Below are 23,812 nucleotides of genomic sequence, written 5' to 3'. Positions count from 1 at the left end.
GTGTAGACTAATTGTATTTGAAGTATTGAATGCTGTTAAAGAGGATAAAAATAACTGAGCAATTTTTGTAATGGAGTAAATGGTAGTTACTATAAATAAAGAAAACATAATGTATAACACATGAAAAAAAACATTATTATGGTTTGTTTTATTTTCTTTTAATCTACTTGTACCTATGTCTTATGTGATATTTTAATAAATGTGTTAAAAAAGGTATAAGGGCCTCCGAGATGTGGGGGGGGGGGGGTTAAAAGAACTACAAGATAAAAGACAAGAATGTCAAGAGTAATAGATCTATGAACTAAAAAGGAGGCTGACATGACATAGTGACAGAGATGACCATAAGCATAAGGATAACACTTTAAGATTTTCAGTAAATTGTGAATAAATTGTATGCACCTTATTTCAAAATGCAAAGGATTATGAAACTGTGAAAATTACTTCAATTGGTTCATTTAGATTCAGCAACAGCTAAAGCTGGAGAAAGTAAGTACACCCTTGGATTCAGAAAAATGCACACCTCTCACACTAATTGTCCCACATGGTTAGACAGTTTATTGCAACAGGAAGAAGCTGTGACTCACAGACAAGTATGGCTGCAATGAGAAAGACCTCATCATCAGCTCATTAGCATGTCCCAAACTCACACACTAGTGCTGTCAGATGTAGCTGCGCTAGTGTTCTCTGTATGGTCTGTTCATAACATTAACAAAGGCACCCCTCTGCACTCACACACACACACACACACACACACACACACACACACACACATACACACACACACAGGCATGCACATTCATGCAGCTTCATTCATGTGCCTACAGACATGTACACACATGTTGTGTAGGGTGAGAAATACAGAGAATGGAAAATATTATTGCATGCATTTCATTTCCTCTAAAATGCTTTCATAGCAGAATGAAATCCTGAGTGTCTTTCAGTGTGTATCTGTTGATTTGCTTCCTGTCTAATATTACCAAGTACGGACAGGGTTAGAAAAGTGAAAGTATAAGATTTGCTCTGAGCAGAAAGTTTTGTTATGGAATTTGAAACTCTTGCCTAATATGGAGTAGTCATGAGATCTTAATTAGCAAAATTAATACTGTAGTGTTCATTTCTAATTGGTCAGTGGCCGTTTTATGATTGTAACAATAATGTTGCTTTTTCATAGCTTAGCACTAGGCTAACTGCCCTTATGGGCCATTTTAAGTCTAGCCAATTACCCCATGTCAGAATCAAACTCTGCATCTTGTGTTTCTAAGGTAAGCACCTTAACCATTACGTCAACCTCCCAACCAAACATTCATGATTTCTGTAGCTTGGGGAGATGGGATCTTGATTTCCTATTCTCCCATCTACATGTCTTTAAGAGTAATAAAGGAGACTGTTATTTTCTGCTGAACTGTCTCATGTGAAAGTTATTTAGAACCTTAACACATGCACACACACATATTCACACATACGCATACACTAACACACCCTCACCCCCATATTTTTGCTGAACTTACCTGCACTGAGTACTCTCGTAAGAATGAATGGATGACCACCATGTTTTTAAGGCTGTCATTTTTTTCCTCCCGTTGTAAATTATTACTTGGCTGAGTGATTCTCTGAATCAGTCAGCCAAGCAAATCAGGAGCTGTGGACATTTCCAGAGGAGAGCACATCACTAATTAGCATTAGTCACTCCCCTGAGCTTCTACATTAAGATGCACCTCTGCCCAAGAGACTGCTGTATGTGCTGAGGCTTCTGCAAGGGGAAAACCTTGGTGACAGAGCAGTCACTAAATTGGAAAGGCTTGGTATGATGAAAAAACTTCAAAGGTAAGACTTCTCCAGTGTATTAAGCTTTTCTGTATCCCTGCCACAATTTATACCTGCACATGTATTCATATAATGGATAGATTCATAGTCAGAGTTGTCAATCTTATGGCCTACCGACCTTCAAGTAGCTTCTGGCCCAGGTTGATATTTTTGATATAGCGAGATTATTCTTAAAGGATGTTAATGACTAACTTTTTGTGACTACAAGGAAAAGGTGATTATATAGTCTGTGAAGGCAACATGTAATGTTTCTGTCACATTTCTTCCTATTATTGAAATATATTTGAAGTTTTCAGTTTATCAGTCTGGTGTTAGCTCTCCTAATGATGTATTTCAGGCATAGCCTATAAACCAGACAGATGTCTTCTCTTAGAAACCCATAAGAAACAATATATAATGACCTTTCCTGAAGGCCTTTTGAATAATTTTCTGATACTATGAATTTTCTAGCAAGAAATCATACCTTTTCATGTTCTTTCACATGGTTTGTGTGAAAGCTAAAAAAATGCAGCATTGTGTTCAACAATGGTCAGTTCAGTGAGGAATAGAATGAAACAGTGATCTCCATGGAGACACCAGGATCGGATGGGCTACAGAAAATAGTTTTCTGACTTTGGTAGATACACAATAGTCAACATTTAACTTGTTGTCTAGTATTATAACTGCAGCTTTAATAACTACAGCATTTTTAGATCTAACCATTTGTTTTTTAATCATAATCTTGTCCTTTTTTGCAAGTTGCCCGATGATGTATTTGCTGGCATTAAAAGGGAAGCTGTTACTAACACACCAGGTATGTATTTTTGTTGAACATCTTGTACTAAAGTAATTAGGTTACCTAGTTTGCAGCTGTCAGCACAGGGGGATATCCTAATCCATTTTCCACTTCTATAACTGATTAAAATAGTCCAAACAGAAGTGACCCTAGCACAGAATGATGTGTTGACACCACTGCTAGTTCTTGTTGGGAGAGACTGATCAGAAAAGTAGCTGCTAGCTATTCTGGTTCCTGGGGCTATTTTTAGAGCCAAAAAAGCTCTCTTTTTTTGTTTTATACTGTAGCAAACTGCTTCCTACAGTTTATGCACAAGAAGTGCTAAATTTATTACAAAATTAAGCACTTCTTTTGTTTTAAACTGTAACTAACTGCTTCATTTGTAAATTATTTACCACTACAACTTGTTGTCATAGATGTGGGACATGTCTGCATGATATCATTTTATCTAACATGGTTCAAAAGGGTTATTTAGATTTTATCTGATTCAGTATAGGAAATCACAAGGCATGTTGTCTGGCCTCCTGAAACTTCACATTTTAATTTTACCTGTGGCAGCAGTTATCCTGCTTATAGTTATAAGGGATGTCTTCCACCTGTCTCTTGAGTACTCTGACATATTTCTTTCCTTACTGTGAAGTATGCAGAAAAAAATCTGCAAACACATTTATTGTATCCTGTGACCAGGAATCATTTCATTATTTATTGACAGTATGTTACATTCACAAATGTTTCTATTAACCTTTGAGACCAAGCTGGGGTTCTGGCTAGATCTGGAAGAATTACTAGTAAAAGTTAAGTAATGTGTACTTTATTTAATTGGGGCCTGTTCTTATGACTATGATCATTTTTGAAAGCTAAGTTGTATCTCTTGTTATATTAGATATCTTATTAATTTTGTGATTACACCAAAGAGAGTTGTTGTTACATTTTGCAGTGCTTTACAAGTATATGTCCATGAATGCAAGATGTATTTATATTGTAAAGCTCACTGATGGTATTCTGATCAGACTTATCTCATTCATTGAGAATAGTGTTTTTCTGTTTTCTTATGTATGTTATTTACTGAAACGTAGCTTCCGTCTATAAAGTTTAGGAAGGATCACTTATTTATGATGGAGTTTGATTTTACTCATGTTATTTATGACTGAGTTTGATTTTATTCTTGGGGTTAAAGATGATGGTTTCAAAATTTGTGTTAATTACAGAGGGTATAACCATGGGTCAGGAACAGAAAGAGCATATGTTTTCATTTTGAAAAAAAAAAAAAAAAAGTAAAAAAGCAAAATGTTTGAGTAAAAGTAGAAAAATGTAGCAATAACTCTTTTTAAGGAGTTTATGTTCCAAGTTACTTCAGCACACAATAGTTCCACACCATCATCACCTCACATGACCTTTGTTATAAGTCACTCTGATCAGTCCAGATACAATTCTACTAGAAACATCCAAGACAATATCATTCAGAAATCCTGATTATATTATTATAAAATCTGAAATATCTCCAAAGTAAGCTGTGAATGTTATTTATACTGATTTGGATATACACTTTGGTATGGAAATGTCTCTCTGTATTTGTAAAGCTTTGGTCAGTCAGTATTTTAAAAATGGATTTTAAACATCCTCCCGAACAGTCTAAAACACAACATATCAGGACCACTTGAGACACTCTTCAAATATAGCCCTGAAACAAGCTACATTCCACATGAATGGCGGACTGCAACAGTCATTCCCCTCTACAAGTGTATACCATCAACTGACCCACGAAACTACAGACCCCCTCAGTCTAACAAGCCTAATATGCTAAGCCATGGAATGCATTATCATGGAAAAGATAAACAAGGAAACAAGGACATTGGCAGCCTACAGACACTGGACCCATCCCAGTTTAGCTTTGCTAAGGCAAGGTCATGCCTACTTAACCTGATAGACTTCTTTGAGAGGGTAATCAAGGCAATGGATGTGGGTAAAACAGTGCACACTGCTTATCTTGACTTAGTCAAGGCATTTGATACAATACCCCACTCAGGCATTGTTGACAAGCTCTCTGAGCTCAGCATAAATCCCTACATAACTCACTGGTTTGCTGAATGGCTCACAGACAGTTCCCAAGAAGTCAGGATTGGCGAGACCACCTTCACCAAGAGAATGGTCACCAGCAGAGTACCCCCAGGGCTCCATGCTGGGCCTGCTCCTGTTTGGCATCTAATTATCAGAAGTCAAGGGTAATATTCAAGGCCTCTGCCTCACCAGTTTCACAGATGACTGTAAATTGGAAGCTATTATAGATCCCCCCAAGACACTGACGTCTTGCAAAAGGGTTTAACACAGAGAAATAACTGGTGCCAAAGCCATGGCCCAAAACTCAATGCCAACAAATCCATTGTATTGCCCTTTGGGAAACTGTCAACCCAAGTTCATTACTTCATTAATAAGACACCCCTAAGAGTCAACCCAATAGTAACAGATCTGGGAACATACATAGACAGCAATCTGGCCTTCGACCAACATGTAGTTAAGACAGTAAGAAAATCATTCTATGTCGCCCAGCTTATACATAAGGGTATGACATCCAGGTCTAAGGAAATCATAGTACCACTCTACTCATCCCTTATCAGACCTATCATTGAAGACAATACCTCCTTTAGCATGCATCTAACCAGACACTTGCAACAGTTGGAACACCCACAAATGTTTCTCAACAGGAGAATTCAGCTCACGAATACCCTGTCCTACACTGATCGCCTAAAGGCTCTGTCTCTGTATTCAGTCTCCTACAGACTACTGAGAGGGGATCTTTGCCTGGTTTACAGAGCTTCATCAGACCTAGCCCTGATGGATGTGTTGCACATGTGCAAAATAAACACCACCAAAAACACTAGATCCAGGTATTGGAACTTTGCTTGTGACATAAACAGAACCTGCTGGAGAGACAGGTATGTGTCCCAAAGGATCCCCTCACTATAAACTAAGTTTGTCCTTGACCCCCTGGTCTTGCCCCCATGTCCATTATGGACAGAGGTGATTGATAAGAAAAGTATTATCCTAACTAGTGCCTCCCCCTACAAATCCTTAGTTACCTCCATACTAACATATCTCATATATATATATATATATATATATATATATATATATACCAATGATACGATACTCAAGACCTAAATAGGTTGGGATGCACAGCTAAGCTTATAAGGGCCCTTGTGATCATTCCTCTAGTAACAACATATGAATATATCTATGGTTATTCAATAGCATGTTGACCAAATGCATAAAGATAACTCCTGTTATCTCTTGCAATGAGCGATTCAAAAACCATGAGAGTTACATAATGAACAAGCAAACTAGTATTAAACTAGCTTTCTGGAATATAACTGAACAAAAAGAGGATATATATTATAGTGATTTGATTAGAAGCAAATCCGTCATTGTTTATGAAATTAGGCAGTTGTCCTGACTAACTATAGTGCAGCACAGTATAGTGCAGTACATGTAGTGCAGAGGATGACAGTAATATGCCTCAGTTAAAGAAGCAGCATTGTCACTAAAGCAGAGGCACATATTAAGAGCTAAAGGTGGAGGACAAGAGAGCTGACTGATTAGTTAGTACTTTGTAATATGACTAGAGAAGGGTGCATGGTCATATAATATATATATATATATGAGTGCTATATGAGTTATTGCTGCACACATTTTTATCATGTGCTGAAATGCTGGTGGTGGTCAATGGTACAGTTGGTCAAATTATGTAATGGCCGAAGGTCATTATATCAGCCGTTACATAACTACTGGGCTTTTCACTTTCCCTCATACTTGTGAAACATTGGAGTTAGTATATTTCATTTCTATGATGTAGTGGCAGAGCCCCCACATCAGGAGGTCCCCAAGTAAAAGCTGTTTTTGTTATTCTTTTTTGTAATCACAAATGTAATCGTTTGGTTTACATTTGCGATTAGTTTTTTTGATGATTTTTCATATAGCATTTTACGTATCATTTATTTTTTGTCTTTTACCTTTCCCATTATCCAGAATAAATACATAGATGCTAAATGCACCGCTGAATTTTTTAAATTCAAGACACCTTCTTTTCATTATAAATTATCCCCTTTCTTACTGTGTCCGTCCTAGAGACTCAGTGAAGTTAAAAATATCTTTACTAATTAATTTCCTCTCCACAGGATATGTGCCCATAGAATGGCGCACAGCAATGGTTATTCTGCTCCACAAAGGAGGGGCCACAACTGACCCTGGTAACTATTGCCCCATAAGCCTGACTAGCCTGGTCTGCAAGGCTATGGAGTACATCATCATGGAACTCATTAACAAAGACACTGGGAACCTCCAAACACTTGACCCGACCCAGTTCAGCTTTGTTAAGGGCAGATCATGCCTACTAAACCTGGTTGACTTCTTTGAGACAGTCACCAAGGCCATAGATGAGGGGAAGGTAGTTCATACAGCCTACCTTGACCTCACCAAGGCTTTTGACACCATTCCCCACTCTGGAATTATAGAAAGACTCACCAGCCTGAACATAAATCCCTACATCATGAGATGGGTTCCCAACTGGCTTACAGACAGAACTCACACAGTAAGAATAGTGGGGCTCCAGGTCCGACTCTAAAAGAGTCACAAGTGGTGTCCCACAAGGCTCGGTCCTGAGATCCCTACTGTTCGGCATATACTTCTCAGAAGTACAGGCAAACACAGGAGGACTATGGCTAACCAAGTTTGTCGATGACTGCAAACTGGGAGCCATAATTGACTCTCTGGCTGACATGGACATTCTCCAGAAGGGCCTTACTGAGATGGACACCTGGTGTCAAAGTCATGGTCTCAAGCTAAATGCCAAAAAATGCATAGTCATCCCATTTGGGAAAAACAAAACACCCATGAATTACCACATAGGTGGCAGCCCCCTTAATACAGAAGAGGTAATAAGAGATCTGGGGACCCAGGTAGATAGTAATCTCTCCTTTGACAATCATATTGCCAAAGTAGTTAGGAAATCCTTCTATGTAGCCCATCTAATTACTAAAAGGTTTGCATCTAGAAATGAAGAGGTTATAGTGCCCCCTCTACTCGTCATTCATCAGACCCATCATAGAGTACAATGCCCCATTTGGGATGTACCTCACAAGACACTTCCAACAGCTGGAAAGACCACAAAAGTACCTCACTAAAAGGATTACTGGCCTCAAATATATGTCCTATGCAGCCCAACTGGAAAAACTCCAACTGTACTCAGTCACATATCACTTACTCAGAGGTGATCTCTGCCTGACTTACAAAGCCATGTCCAACTCAGAATTGATGGACATGCTCCACCTAAAGAAATCCAAGTCACTGCGAGCCACTCACTCTAGTGAGATAAACCTCACCACAACAATAAATAGAACATGCTAGAGGGATAGATTCCTGTTACAGAGACTCCCCATGCTTTGGAACAAAATTCCTAACTACATTAGGCAGAGCCCCTCACTAACACTCTTCAAGAGAAACCTTGACGAGTGGATGGGTAACAGAAAATACACCCCTGGGATCACTTCATTGGCTCTTCTTGACAGAGGCTCAGTTAATTAATCAATGGGGCGGCGAAAGCTGACACACTCTGGCTAGGCTTATAAATGCCATCGGGCAGATAGCCTAGTACCTACCTATGAACCTATGAACCAATATATAGTCGTCCTAAATATGCTATTTTTTCCTAATACATAAGTTCAGAGATTCATAGGTTTATACTAGGTTAATGACCACCAGGGTCTTTACAAGCCTAGCCATGCAACCATCCCAGTTGGAATTTGTGATTTCCCATCCAATGATCAAGGTTTGTTTGAATAGGGATAGGGATGAGCTCTGCTTCATGTAGATGGAGATCTTATTCCATAGTGCAGTGATTCTTTGAGATACATGCTGGTCTGTCCAGCATGTGTTATTTATGTCACAGATAAAGTTCAGGTCCTTGGTTCCAGTACTTCTGGTTTGTTTTACAGATATGCAAGAGATCCATCATAGCTGGATCTGAGGAGGCCTTATATGGCAAGCATAGACTGCCTCTCAGTAACCTGTAGGAGAATGAGTACAGAGATAAGGCCTTAAGGCAATTCTTGCAGTACAGGGTATTCATACCTTGGATTGTTCTGGTGAGCATGTATAACTTTTCTGAAATGATCAATAAAAACCTTCCCACCAAGCTAACATTTTTATTTATTCCAGTATATCTCTCCATTGACTTATTGCACTTTCATATTCACCAAATGTCACTTGCAAAATCTTTATTTCCTTTCTAGTAAAATATATTCCATTTATTTTTTTTATCTCACCAACTGCCTTACACTTCATTCTGTTTACCCACAGATCATCTTTTTTCACAGCTTTTCAATCCTAATTACAACCTCACTTATCCATCCCTTCTTTTTTTGTATTAGAACTAAATCATCTGCATATGTCATACACATCGGTAATATAACATTTCCTTCAACCTCAGATCTTGCATCCCTCTTTTCTTACATGCATGTCTTTACTATGCATTCATTACTAAAACAAATAAAACCATACTCATTGAGCATGATTGTTTTACTCCTCTTTTAATACTTATTTTTCCCATCCATCCATTTATCATAATTTGTGCTCATGAATTTTCATAACATTTCTTTATTACATTAATCATTTTCTCCTATGCCATATGCCTCTAAAATCTGACACATCACATAACCAAAGGATTTAGCTAAGTTACATACTATCAATCTTTCTTCTTTAATTTCTTTCAGTATCATCTTTACTACTTTGTTCACTATAATTAACATTTCTTTCACCTCCCTTTCTTTTATACCACTAATCTTCTCCTACTACCTCATCCAATTATTTCTCTATCCTTTTTTTGTAGTATTTTCATAAATATATGACCTAGTTTTATAGGCCTCCAAATTTTTATATATTTTCCTTCATTCTTTTTGCGTATACATTTTATCACTCCGCCACATGTTTTCTTCCATTATACCTTCATTGATCCATTCATTTACTATTTAAAACAATCTTCTCTTTTGTCTTTATTCATTTCCTTATAATGCTCATAACTTATACTATCTAATCCTGGCACTGATTTGTTCTTGCCTTCTTTTATTATCTTCTCTATTTTTATACTGCTATATAATTTCCTAAAATATTCCTTACTTTTTCAAATTGTTTTCACTTTTCCATTCTTTTTGTCCATTTCCTCCTTTTTATACATTTTTTCTACATAATTTTCTACCACCTCAATAATATAATTTTGTTGGTATTTTCTGTCTCATGTGCCATCTAATATAGCATCCACCCTTCTCTCATTTTTACTTCTTTTCCTAAATAAGGGGAAATGCCTCTTTCTTTCCTTTCAGAAAAACCTTTTTGCCTATGTAACATCATTTTTACCCTTTCTATATTTTTCATACATCTGTTTTTTTTTTTATTTCCCTTATTTTGTCCATTCCATGTGCGATCTCTTTCTCTTAATTCTGTAAACTTTCTTGACTTCATTGTATTACATTTTTATTCTTCTTTCCACTTCTACATATTTCTTTTTATTCTTCTTTCCACTTCTAAATATATTTTTATACTTCTGCTTGCACACTTTCCACCACTGTGTCCAATTTTTATAAAATGGTCTCATCGTTATATGATTTTTCCATAATATTTCTCTGTCTTATTAGTTTTCCTCTTTTAAACTATGCAGTTAATACCTTTATTTCTTTTCTCTTCTTTATTATTTCATTGTCTTCTGCTATTCTAGCCCATACTGCTCTATAATTTAAAAACTCTGCCATCTGTACTCCCCTTGTTATTTCTTTCATGTCTTTAGAGTAAGCTATATAATCTGTTACAGTCTTAAAAATTCCATATACATCCATTTTAAATTCTTTCCTACTTTTGATATTTGTTTACTGGGAAAATCTGACATGGACCAGAAAGTGCCCATTTTCAGGAGAGGCTGAAATCTCCACATTTTATTAATTTCCTTAATATCTTAATATCCCATGTTAGTTTTTTCTTTTCTTTTCTTTCCTCAAGGTATGGTTAACATCTTCTACCACCACTATTGACATATTTATAAGTATATATATATATATATATATATATATATATATATATATATATATATATATATATATATATATCATCATCATCATCATCTTTTGACTTTTCCCATTAGGGGTCGCCACAGCAGATCATCTCTTTCCATTTCTTCCTATCCTCTGCATTTTGCTCTGTCACACCAACCACCTGCATGTCCTCTCTCACCACGTCCATAAACCTTATTTTAGGCCTTCCTCTTTTCCTCTTACCTGGCAGCTCCATCCTTAGCATCTTTTTCCCAATATACCCATCATCCCTCCTCAGCACTTGTCCAAACCAACGCAATCTCGTCTCTCTTGCTTTGTCTCCAAACTGTCCAACATGAACTGACCCTCTAATATACTGATTCCTAATCCTATCCATCCTAGTCACACTGAGTGCAAATCTTAACATCTTTAACTCCGCCACATCCAGCTCTGACTCCTGCCTTTTTGTCAATGCCACTGTCTCCAACCCATATAACATAGCTGGTCTCACTACTGTCTTGTAGACCTTCCCTTTCACTCTTACTGGTACCCGTCTGTCACAAATCACTCCTGACACTCTTCTCCACCCATTCCACCCTGCCTGTACTCTCTTCTTCACCTCTCTTCCACATTCACCATTCTCTGAACTGTTGATCCCAAGTACTTAAACTCGTCCACCTTTACCAACTCTACTCCCTGCATCCTCACCATTCCTCTACCCTCCCTCTCATTTACACACATATATTCTGTCTTAGCCCTGCTGACCTTCATTCCTCTGCTCTCTAGAGCATATCTCCACCTCTCCAGAGTCTCCTCAACCTGATTCCTACTCTCACTATAGATCACAATGTCATCTGCAAACATCATAGTCCACGGGGCCTCCTGTCTGATCTCATCTGTCAACCTGTCCATCACCACTTCAAATAAGAAAGGACTCAAAGCTGATCCTTGATGTAATCCCACCTCCACCTTAAATGGATCTGTCACTCCCACTGCAGTCCTCACCACTGTCACACTACCCTCATACATATCCTGTACCACTCTTATATACTTCTCTGCCACTCCCGACTTCCTCATACAATACCACAACTCTTCTCTAGGCACCCTGTCATATGCTTTCTCCAAGTCTACAAAGACACAATGCAACTCCTTCTGACCTTCTCTGTATTTCTCCAATAACACTCACAGAGCAAACATCGCATCTGTAGTGCTCTTTCCTGGCATGAAACCATACTGCTGATCACTAATCATCACCTCCTTTCTTAACCTAGCTTCTACTACTCTCTCCCATAACTTCAAGCTGTGACTGAGCAATTTTATCCCTCTGAAGTTACTGCAGCTCTGCACATCACCCTTATTCTTAAAGATAGGTACCAAAACACTTTTTCTCCACTCCTCAGGCATCCTCTGACTTTCCAAAATTTCATTAAACAATCTAGTTAAAAATTCCACTGCCATTTCTCCTAAGCACCTCCATGCTTCCATTGGGATGTCATCTGGGCCAACAGCCTTTCCACTCTTCATCCTCTTCATAGCTGTCCTTACTTCCTCCTTGCTAATCTGTTTCACTTCCTGATTCACTATCCCCACATCATCCAACCTTCTCTCTCTCTCATTCTCTTCATTCATCAGCCTCTCAAAATACTCTTTTCATCTACTCAACACAAGCTCCTCTCTTGTGAGTACCTTTCCCTCACTATCCTTTATCACACTTACTTGCTGCACATCTTTCCCAGCTCTGTCTCTCTGTCTAGCCAATCGGTACAGGTCCTTTTCTCCCTCTTTAGTGTCCAATCTCTCATACAACTCTCCATACACCTTATCCTTAGCTTTCGCCACCTCTCTCTTTGCCATGCACCTCATCTCCTTATACTCATGTCTACTTTCTTCATCTCTTTGACAATCCCACTTCTTCTTCGCCAGCCTCTTCCTCTGTGTACTCTCCCGTACTTCCTCATTCCACCACCAGGTCTCCTTGCCCTCCTTCCTCTGTCCATATGTCACACCAAACACCTTTCTAGCAGTCTCCCTTACTACTTCTGCTGTAGTTACCCAGCTATTCGGTAACTCTTCACTGCCTCCCAGTGCCTGTCTTAACTCTTCCCTAAACTCCACTTCACAATCAGCCTTTTTTAACTTCCACCATTTAATCCTTGGCACTGCTTTCACACTCCTCCTCCTCTTCTTGATCACCAACGTCATCCTACAGACCACCATTCTATGCTGCTTAACTACATTTTCCCCTGCCACCACTTTACAGTCGCCAATCTCCTTCAGACTGGCCCTCCTACATAGGATATAATCCACCTGTGTGCATCTTCCTCCACTCTTGTACGTCACCCTATGCTCCTCCCTCTTCTTAAAATACGTTTTCACCACAGCCATGTCCATCCTTTTCACAAAATCCACAATCATCTGACCTTCTGCATTCCTCTCCTTAACACCATGCCTACCCATCACTTCCTCATCCCCTCTGTTCACTTCACCAACATGCCCATTAAAGTCCGCTCCAATCACTAGTCTCTCACCCTTGGGTACACTCATCACAACTTCATCCAACTCATTCCAAAATTTCTCTTTCTCATCCATCGCACACTCAACTTGTGGAGCATATGCACTAACAACATTCATCATTACACCATCATTTTCGAGCTTCATAAACAACACTCTGTCAGACACTCTCTTCACGTCTAAAACACTCTTGGCATATTGCTCCTTTAGTATAACCCCTACCCCATTTCTCCTGCCATCCACACCATGATAGAACAAATTGGACCCATTTCCTAAACACCTGGCCTTACTTCCCTTCCATCTGGTCTCTTGCACGCACAATATATCAATCTTCCTTCTCTCCATCATATCAGCTAGCTCTCTTCCTATACCAGTCATACTGCCAACATTCAAAGTTCCTACCCTCACTGCTACACTCCTAAACTTCCTCCTCTCTTCCTGTCTTCGGGCATGCCTTCGCCCTTCTCTTCTCCTTCGGCCAACAGTAGCCCAATTTCCGCCAGCACCCTGTTGGCTAACAGTACTGGTGGCAGTCGTTGTTAACCCGGGCCACGACCGATCCGGTATGGAAATATAAAATTTTCGCGCCATAAGTTATGTGGCAGAATTTTTACGCCGGATGCCCTTTCTGACGCAACCCTCCCCATTTATCCGGGCTTGGGACCGGCACAAAGAAATGCACTGGCTTGTGCATCCCCAGTGGCTGGGTTATAAGTATACATATATATATATATATATATATATATATATATATATATATATATTTTTTTTTTTTTAATTTTATTTATTTCTTCTAACGACTGTTTTTTCTACGTCATATTAGTATGTGCATAAATCACTATTAATCCTATACACTTTCATCTCATTATCTTACCACATAACACTCCCCTCCCTGATACTTTTATTTTTACATCTAAAATTCTTATTAATTTTTTTTTCAAAACTTCCTATTTTAGAACATCTTATTAACTACCAACCAAAAAATTTGCCCCCACCCCCAATACTGCCTGTATTCTTTTCCTTTTTTTCCTTCTTTGTTACATCTGTCATTTAACAAGCAAAAAACGTACATTTTTATTTTTTACACCATTCCACCACCACAAAATCTCTTATATTGTTTCTAATGATATTCACATTTAATGTTAACATTCAATTTAATTTTTTATAAGTGTTTTACTTCCAGATCTTATTCCATCACCACAGAATCTCTTATATTGTTTCTAATGTTATTCACATTTAATGTTAACATTCAATTTAATTTTTTATAAGTGTTTTACTTCCAGATCTTATTCCATCACCACAAAATCTCTTATATTGTTTCTAATGTTATTCACATTTAATGTTAACATTCAGTTTAACTTTTCATAAGTGTTTTACTTCCAGATCTTATTTTTCTTTTCCTTCTCCGGTCTCCCACCAACTGATTTTTCACTATCATGTTCCTGTTTTTCTCCTATCTCTATTTCTCCCTCTTCTTCCTCCAAATTTTCTAAATTACAAATCTGTTCTCTTCCTGTATATTAATAACCTCACCTATGAGCTATTTCTTTTCTAACTACCTCTTCATTGTTTAACCTTTCTTCAGTATACCCTTCCTCAGTACCACCTTCTCTTTCAACATATTCTGTAGTAATATTTTGTACTGTTTGTCTTTTTCTGAGCTTTCCTCTTCATTTACTCTTTCCTTTTCTAATATGGAACAGTCAAATAAGAAGTGTCCAAATTCATTACATTATCTACAAAAAGGCTTACAGTTTTTTTTTTTTTTTTATTTTATTTTATTATTATTATTATTATTATTATTATTATTATTATTATTTTGCTATATATCCCATCTCTCCACATTGGTTTCATCTTTATTTGTTACATTCTTGTACTAAATGATTTTCATTCCCGCAGAAATAACATGCTTTGGATTGGCTCCAGTCCCTAATTAATCCTCTCTCGCCATTCACAATTATTGTATTTAAAATATGTTGAATTTTCCTGTCCTTAACATTCATTGTTACCCATACTTCCCAGACCCTCAGGCCATATATTTCTTTCACCATACTTTTTTTAATTTCATGTACTTTACTATGTAGTGAAAAAAAGTTTTAACCCATGCTCATCCATATCTGAAGCTCTGCACATTTATTTTCTTTTTTAGTTTTAGTCCCAAGCTCTGAAATAAATAGTCTTTCCATTATGCTACTGTAATTCGTTTTTTCAGTCTCAGTCATAAATTTTCCATCAAGTTAAATCTTTCAAATGTCATGTCACAAACATTTTCGGACTAGCTCAGTCAGCAAAATGTAAATAGAAAAATAAATAAATATATCCTTCTGATTAATGTTTTTAAAAGCTATCGGATACTTTACTCTACCACACTTTTTTGTATAACAACTAAATGGTTTATAGATTTTAAAGTTGTTTTAGCTTCTCACTGCTGTTTTGTGGTGACTGGCACTGGCCTCTGTTAATACTGTATGATGAGGCTAGAGTTTAAGAGCACTGAAAATGCTTAATCAAACTTTGTTAAGCACCTTTCTTACATCAGAATAGTTCTTAAAGTTGTCTTTTTCCCAAATTTAGAATGTAATTATGACACTCCATGCACTATGAAAACATTTCAAGTAAGGCTTATGATTACGACTTAATCAAATAAAATGTATTGTAAAAAAAATGATTGCACTGTTACATTTTGCACTGGAGAATTCTCTCCCAGTTTTCACTAATCATAAGATACATCTTACATAAAGAATAAATTAGAGTTTCTACATTTTCAGATGTGCCATAGATGAACATTTCTACGTGAAGACATAATTCTGAAAGACAGGTCACTCCCCCAGTCAACATAAAAGACTTTTTCACAATCACATCTCACCGTAATTGAAATGTAAGTCTTTTTGCTCCATATCTTGATGATATTTTCTGATGTAGTTTTATAGCTTTATTTACTATTTAGATGATTTTTAAAATAAAATAAAATAACAGGACTTGTTGCGATGTTTCATGATCCTACTCCTGCCATAAGACCTAACTGCACAAATCAAGACTTTACTAGAAAGATATAGATACCTGATAATCACTGCATGGATAATACAAGCTTTGTTTCATATTCGTTATGTCAAATTAAAGGTAAATTGTATACTGCATTTGACAGTAAAACTCAGAATATGGGCTGTAATCCCGAGAAAAAAAGACAAATACTAATAATATTTTATGTCATGATCATCTCCTCTCAAATCCATGTGAACTGCACTCAAACAACCTCTTGATATTTAATGTAATCAATTAAAAATTCACCACATCTTAGAGAACTAAATATATTCCAGTAGTTATGGCAACCCAGAAGTTCATAGAATGTTCAACAAATTGCCATTTCTAGCAATATTTGGAATGGTTCTTTAGGTCACTTCTGCATTGGCACATCTGTTTTTAACAGACTGGCTGCCCAGATAAATTGTGCCTTTATATTTCATCAGCCTGGTATATACATGTATGATCACATCAGCTGAATGCAAAATGGGAATAGCTGATATGTTTAATTGACTTATATATTTCACCCAGCCTTTGCTATTAAAATCAATGAGAGCACAGACCTATGAGGTAAGAAAGTTTCTTCTTGCCCCTAAGGTTGCAAAATCTTGAAGTTAGTGTATTTACAGATGTAATGCTATGGGGGTACAGCCTCCAGGTTGGGAGTACTGCAGAGTTTGCTCTTGAAAAAGCCTTTTTACATGTTTCTGTTAAAGTCAATTATGTTTTTTGATCATATAACAGATTTTACAGTGCCATATTTCCCAGTGCAATGTTCTGGTATAGATCCCACACATTTTTTTTTGCTTATGTTTGTTTTATTTCCATAGTTGCTCAATCTTAGTTTGTAATTTGCTGTTATTAAATTCATATATTTTTAAATGGAAAATTAGAAAAAAATATGAAAAAATAGCATTTTGAGCTATTCAAGCTAAGATAAAACACCAAGCATTTGTAGTAAGAAATATTTGTAAATTAAACTCCAAACAGTAGTAAAAATCTTGTTACAATGAACATTTCTTCACTTTTGCAAAAAAAAAAAAAAAAAAAAAAAAAAAAAAACAGCTTCACATTCTTCATACCAAAAAACAAGTCTTCCTGTTGCAATTAAAAATAGCCTCACTTCTTAGTAGCAAAACAGCAAATCTTTATTAGATGAAATCGCAAATAAGCACTGTAAAAAAGCTATGTAAAGAAAAAATATGTAAACTTGTATATAAATAAAATATAAATATGTAAACTATGTAAAGAAACAAAATAAATCTTGTGTTTATACATATTTCAAAAACAAAAAAAAATCAACATTCTATTTAATTCTATAACAAAACAGCAAATCTTTATTGGGTGAAACATATGAATCAGCAAATAAGCACTGTAAAGAAACTATGTAAAGAAAAAAATATGTAAACATGTATATAAATAAAATATAAATATGTAAATATGTAAACTATGTACAGAACCTAGAAATAAATCTTGCATTTTTACATATTTCAAAAACAAAGGAAAAAAATCAACATTCTATTTAATTCTATAGAAACATAAACATATAATTGGGATTGGTTAAAATTTAATATAGCTTAGAATGGGTACCTATTACTTGATTGACAAGTCAAAACAGCGACACTCACATGTTCGACTCCACATCATCGACACTTCATAACATCGACGTTTCAGGTAAGCGATCTTCCCCCTCACAGGACCCATGGTAGCACTCGTTTCACTATTAAGAAGGTAAGGACAACGCTGTCAGAGTACATTTTGAAGACTGACATAAACCTTGTGCGTTAAAAGACAGAAACGAGTGCTACCATGGGTCCTGTGAGGGGGAAGATCGCTTACCTGAAACGTCGATGTTATGAAGTGTCGATGATGTGGAGTCGAACATGTGAGTGTCGCTGTTTTGACTTGTCGATCAAGTAATAGGTACCCCTTAGAATATATATTAAAATTCAGGTGGTTTTAATATTCCAATGGTGATCTTGCTTCCAGCCTTTGTGTGATTGAATGGAGCATCTGCAGCCAGAAAATTCAGTAGTAATGCTTGAATGAGAGAACTTTGAAAAAAACAGTGTGCTATAAGACTTATAAATGCACCTATGAGGATACAGTAATAGAGGTCTGTGTGTTTGGTGTTTTTTATAGATACTTAAATGTGTACCATTATATGATAACCATCCAATCAACTATGTAGGCTAACTTGTCTAAAACACATGCTGTACTATCCATTGTCTGTGTGATTGGATGCAGAAACTGTATGTGGGAAATCAGGAAGTAAAATCTGACTAGGTGAAAAATTGAAATGCTGGTGTGCTATGGGTCTTACAACAAACACCAGTGAGGTCTTCGTAATCTGGGTTATGCATGATTGCTATTTTTTATATAGAAACTAAATGTTGTTCTTGTTGGTGTACAGCAATTTATCAGTTAAATAACAGTATTTTTTTAAAATACATAAGAGAATTTAAATAATGAGGAAAATAACCCCACTGAAAAATGTCTCTGTATGTTAAAATTAATAAATATAACTTGTCTGTAAAGCTTTCATTCATGCTTCTCCAGATCTGCCTCTCTGGTGGAACTTTTTAATTCGAAAGAAAGACTTTTTTGTGAACAGAAGTACAATAACTAATAACCAATTAATAATTAAACATTAATAAATAATTGTATAAATCTCCACCAAAGTCTAATTAAAACAGGAGAGTTCAGCTGTCAATAATAATGGTGGTGATGGAGTCTCCTAAGACTGAAAATGCTGGTGATGGAAATCTGACTGTTAAGGCCTGGTGGTTTACATGCTTCTAATCTGGTCTACCATTCTAATTCACATTTTTCCAGTCTGTCATTTAATGATCCTTGTAGTTCTTCTTTTGATATGCCATCTAAAATATGAAATTGGAATGTCTTGTATCAGGATTGATCTTGGTTGTGTTTAGCTAGTGCGTTGTTGTTGTTGCTGTAATGGATGTCGGTAAGGTGTCTAGCAATTCTGATATGTCTGTTGATAGTTTTCCCAATATAGAAGGCAGGGCATTGGGTGCAGTAGGCTCTGTAAACTACTGATTCCAAATTGCAATTCCCAGGTTCTTGGCTGTGGTAGTAGTGGTCAGTGTTAGAGCAGTTGAAACCCGTTTTGTTGCTCATGTGTTGGGGGGATCCACAACGGAATTACGCTTACAGTAACTGCAGTTGGGGGGTCCACAAGGGAATGTAAATTTTCAATGGAAAATTAAATATTTTGATTTCTCTGTCTTTATAGTGACTATATTAGAGGACTTTGACTTTACAGCAGGGAGGTCTGCTTGTCTAATGCAAAAATAAAACATCAAATGTTCTCAAGTAGGAATCTTCTTCTGGGCTTTAGTATGAAGACTGGTATCGGTTTCCTAATTATAAAACTTTATAATGTCCCTTCAGTACACAGAAATCATAGCAATCATAACAAACACAAAGTTATTCAACCAGAGGCCAAGCCTGCCTTATCAGTAACCACCCTCATACTCTAAAAACTTTTTCAAGGAAGGCAAGACCTAGAAGTCCCAGAGTGTATTTTAGGGCACCCATCCGTTTTTCTAAGCTATGTTTGAAGGTCAACAGTCACATTGTTTAACATACAAAGAGAGTCTATTAAAAGCAAGGTGAGGTGCTAGATACTGAACTTATCTCTCCGTTTAGTTTGTGTTTTTCTACCTGATGCAACTTGGGATCTCTTGCTCTGGTGTTGGCAACATTATCTGATATATCAAGAAAGAGGAAATCTTGGATAACAGGCTTCCTGAGGGTATGGAATGCAAGGCACATGTTTCCCCTCAGGAGCCTGTACAGTGATTTCAGCCTTTCCTGATAACTAACATTTTTGAGGCCTGAGATCCTTTTTTGTTAGGAACCCCTGCAGGTTTTCAAGTTTTTTGATCTGTCTAGAGACAAACATGCAAAGGGTGCTTCATATTATATAGTGGGTCTAACCAGGGTAGAGTGAGGGGGTAATAATTTCCTTGGTTCTAGATGAGATGCCTTTGGTGATTAATTGTAAGGTAAAGAAGAATTTTCTGAGTACAGTTCCTACGTGGTGATTGAAGAAGAAACAGGAAGAAGACATCAACCCAGGTGCCCAAGTCCCTGATCAGAGACTCAGTGGAGAGTGGAATGTTATTGATATAGTAGGTAGTAGACGTTTATTGTTTTCTAAAGGAGATGATATTGTATTTCTCAGCATTTGGTTTGAGCCATTTTTTATTTAGTGCACCATCAGTTAATGCATTTTTGTTCTATTTGAAGGATATATTAGTATCATTGGTTGATTTAACAATTGCACCACGTTTACAATCATCAGTCAACTTAGTCAGCCATGGATCCTTGTTGTCAGTGTTTAGGTCAGAGAAGTAAATGCAAAAAAGGTGGGAATCTAGTATGGAACACAGAAAAATGCCAGCGGTCACCTTTTCCTTTACTGAGGAGGCCTCACTGACCATGACAGCATGCATTCTGTCCTAGAGCCCATTTGCAATCCATCTTGCCATACAGAGATCAGTGTTTCAGGCCTTTACCTTATTAACAATCCCATCATGTGGTATGGTGTCATACACCTTTGCCATGTCCAAGTAGGCAGCATGACTAGTGTGACCAATGTTCACTGCCTACTTGAACTTTTCAAAGAAGTTCCCCAGATTCAGCAGGCATGACCTGCCTATAGCAAATCTGAGTGGTTGCAGGTCATGTCTGACCAGATTTGTAATGTCTTGATTTATCAAGTCAGTGAAGATACATTTCATTGCTTTACAGACAAGACTAATGAGTTTGAAGTTACCCAGGTCAGTGGTTGGCAGTAGTTGGTACATCCTTACGGAGGGGCATCACCACCACAGTGAGCCATGACTCCAGAACATATCCTGTGGCAAGCCTTAGGTTGAACAACTCCAGGAGATAATTGGCAAGAACCTGCTTGGCACTATTTATTAGCCAACCTGTTATATTGTCAGGTGTTCTTGGTCTTAGTCCTGGAGAGTGCTTTCAGCATATGATCATTTGAGATGGTGGTGGGGGGTAATGACTCAGGAATGTTTGGAGTGGGGATGATAGTTTCAAGGGGGAAATGTGTAGCAAACATTTGATAGTATGTTGGCAATGTATGACTGGACTTAGACGTGCTGTTATAAATAGGTTCAGAGCAGTGTTGTGGGTTATTCTTTATTTATCCAGTGTAGTTAAAGAAAAGTGTATAAGGACATATAATTATCCTTAGCCTGAGAGGCAAGCAGATATTCATGATATGTTTTGCTTTGTTTACAAAAAGATGTACACCATTAATCTAATGGCTTAATTTGTAATTTATTACCTTTTGACGACACCATGATTTCTTTATCGATATGAAATCTCTATATATTTTAAATCCAGTCTAAATTGTTTTCTGCTTCTGATGCTATGAGCACACTTATTTATTTTATTATTATGATTGTTTGTTGTATCTGATGCATGTGGATAAGTTAATTATTTTTGATCTTTCATGCATTGTAAAATTTTAGTCAACTTTTTATAAATAAATATTTTCTTAAAAAAAAAGTCCATCAACTATTAGTTTACAACCCAGAGTTTGTGTTAATTGAATTTCTAGTTATATAACCTTAGCACATTTGTGTGTCTCTCTCTCTGTAGGAGGTTGGATGCATTCCAAGACACAAAGCTGAAGAACATAAAGATATGCTCCCATATAGCATTCAGCATTCAGCACTCACCTGCAGTCTGGTACTCCAAAAAGTGCAGTATGCAAACAAGTGATGGCATGAAACTGGTGACATAGGAAATGGCAGCTGGAAGTTTCTGTTCTTTGTTTACATCCTGACCATTACTTAAACAGCTGTACAACTGAATAAATAAAACAAAAAGTATACTGGCTGAATCTAGTTTATTATTCTGGTACAATACTGCACTGCAGTGATATTCATAAAGAGCTTGAGTTCAAATAATGCCTTTTAAGTTGTTTGCAGGAAATCCAGTCTTCTGTAGAACTAACTTGTTTCTGCTGTATAACCCTTTGTAATGATCTGTGCTATATTAAGCATGTTCATATATTAACAAGCTATAGTGTTGCGGGGGGGAGGGGGGACACAGCATAATACTACTGTCAAGCCGTAGAAATAAAACAAGATCCTGGTCTTATGCAATGTAAGTTACTAATATCAGACATGGAGATAACATGTGAATCTGAAGTACCACTTTGTTTTTCAGCTTTTTCATACGTCAAACTTCATGTAAGCTTAATTATTTGTGAAACAGCTAACACTTGTGTTATAATAATCTGAGAGATATGTTTTCTAAGCAGAATAAAATTAAAAAGGGAGCAATTAACAAAAATGCCGTATGTCTTCCATTTTACACTACTCAATGTGGTCTAACTTTGGAATGCACTGTTATGTAACCTTTTCACTTCTATATAGAAATATACATGCTCAGAAAACTAAAATAATATAAAGTGTGACATTCATTCTAAACACCTATGCTGTAGGGAAGTAAATATGAAAATATGCATAAGATATTAAAAATAATATATCTGCATTTTATATAACAGCTGTAAATGTTGGGGTGGTTATTTGAGTAATTTAATTTAATAATGAGCTCCATTTTGGAAATACTGGACATGTCAGTACAAACTCTGTAAGGAAAATAAGTTCTAATTTTGTGTGGAGATGGCACATGACAGAATTTGTGAATATAGAACATATGGCAAAAATGAAGACATAATAAAAATGAACTACTGAGAAAATGGTTAAAATGTGAAGAAAATGCAATTGTAGGAGAGGAAAGTAAGCAGAAAGTAGAAGTAAATGTAAAAGAAGTGAAAGATAAAACAGATAAAAAAATGAAAGAAAATGAAAAAATAACAAAAGCAACACAAAAGGGTGTGGAAAATAAAACCTTTAGGGTGAAAAAATAAAACAATGACACAGGAGGTATTTATGTGTATCATTCATACTCACACACACACACACACACACGCACGCGAGCACATGCACACACAAAAACACACACACACACAAACACACACACACACACACAACATACATAAATAAATAAATATGTTTAATGTGTTGCAAACTAATAAAAGTAGAGGAGAAGGTGGACAAGGGACATGGAGGGTAAAGACAAGGAAGTAAAGAGGTTTGGTTGAAGGCTTCTGCATATGAAGGCATGTTAAGGGATGGTGTCTTAAATGTTCAGACATCCATTTGTGTATTAATATATTAATATTAATACTTAAATGGATATCTGAACATTTAAGCATTATTATTTATTATTTATTAAATATTTATTTAAGTTTGTTTACTAGGGTAGTAGCGTGATCACAATAGATCATTTGTAGGCACAACACATGTAATTATTATTTATTTAGTTATTTATTTATTTACACTTATTAACCAGGATGGTCTAAATACGCTTTGCTCCTTTTTATTGGAGGCCCAGAAAGAGAAAAGCTCTATATTATGTTCAATAATACACTATAGAATATACAATATGCATGAGAAATGAAGAAGTAAGTGAGGCTTGACAACATATACCTAACATTTATTTATTTATTGCATTTGTTTACCTGGAATGTCCACTGGGCAGTGGATGA

General features: G+C 36.5%; 1 long non-coding RNA gene across 2 annotated transcripts; it reads left to right on the top strand.

Moving 5' to 3' along the window:
* The first annotated feature begins 1,721 nt into the window (after nt 1-1,721).
* Nucleotides 1,722-22,088, top strand: LOC122802099. 2 transcript variants are annotated; one of them, XR_006364888.1, is made up of 4 exons: nt 1,722-1,824; nt 2,563-2,617; nt 15,951-16,060; nt 21,853-22,088. It is a non-coding gene; the product is annotated as an uncharacterized LOC122802099 (long non-coding RNA). The 2 variants fall into 2 exon arrangements; XR_006364887.1 differs by lacking the exon at nt 15,951-16,060.
* The last annotated feature ends 1,724 nt before the right edge of the window (nt 22,089-23,812 follow it).

Source organism: Protopterus annectens, chromosome 5.part0, assembly GCF_019279795.1.
Source record: "Protopterus annectens isolate FY-2018-M chromosome 5.part0, PAN1.0, whole genome shotgun sequence".
NCBI classification, from domain to species: Eukaryota; Metazoa; Chordata; order Ceratodontiformes; family Protopteridae; genus Protopterus; species Protopterus annectens.
This window is presented reverse-complemented; position numbering and strand designations above follow the sequence as displayed.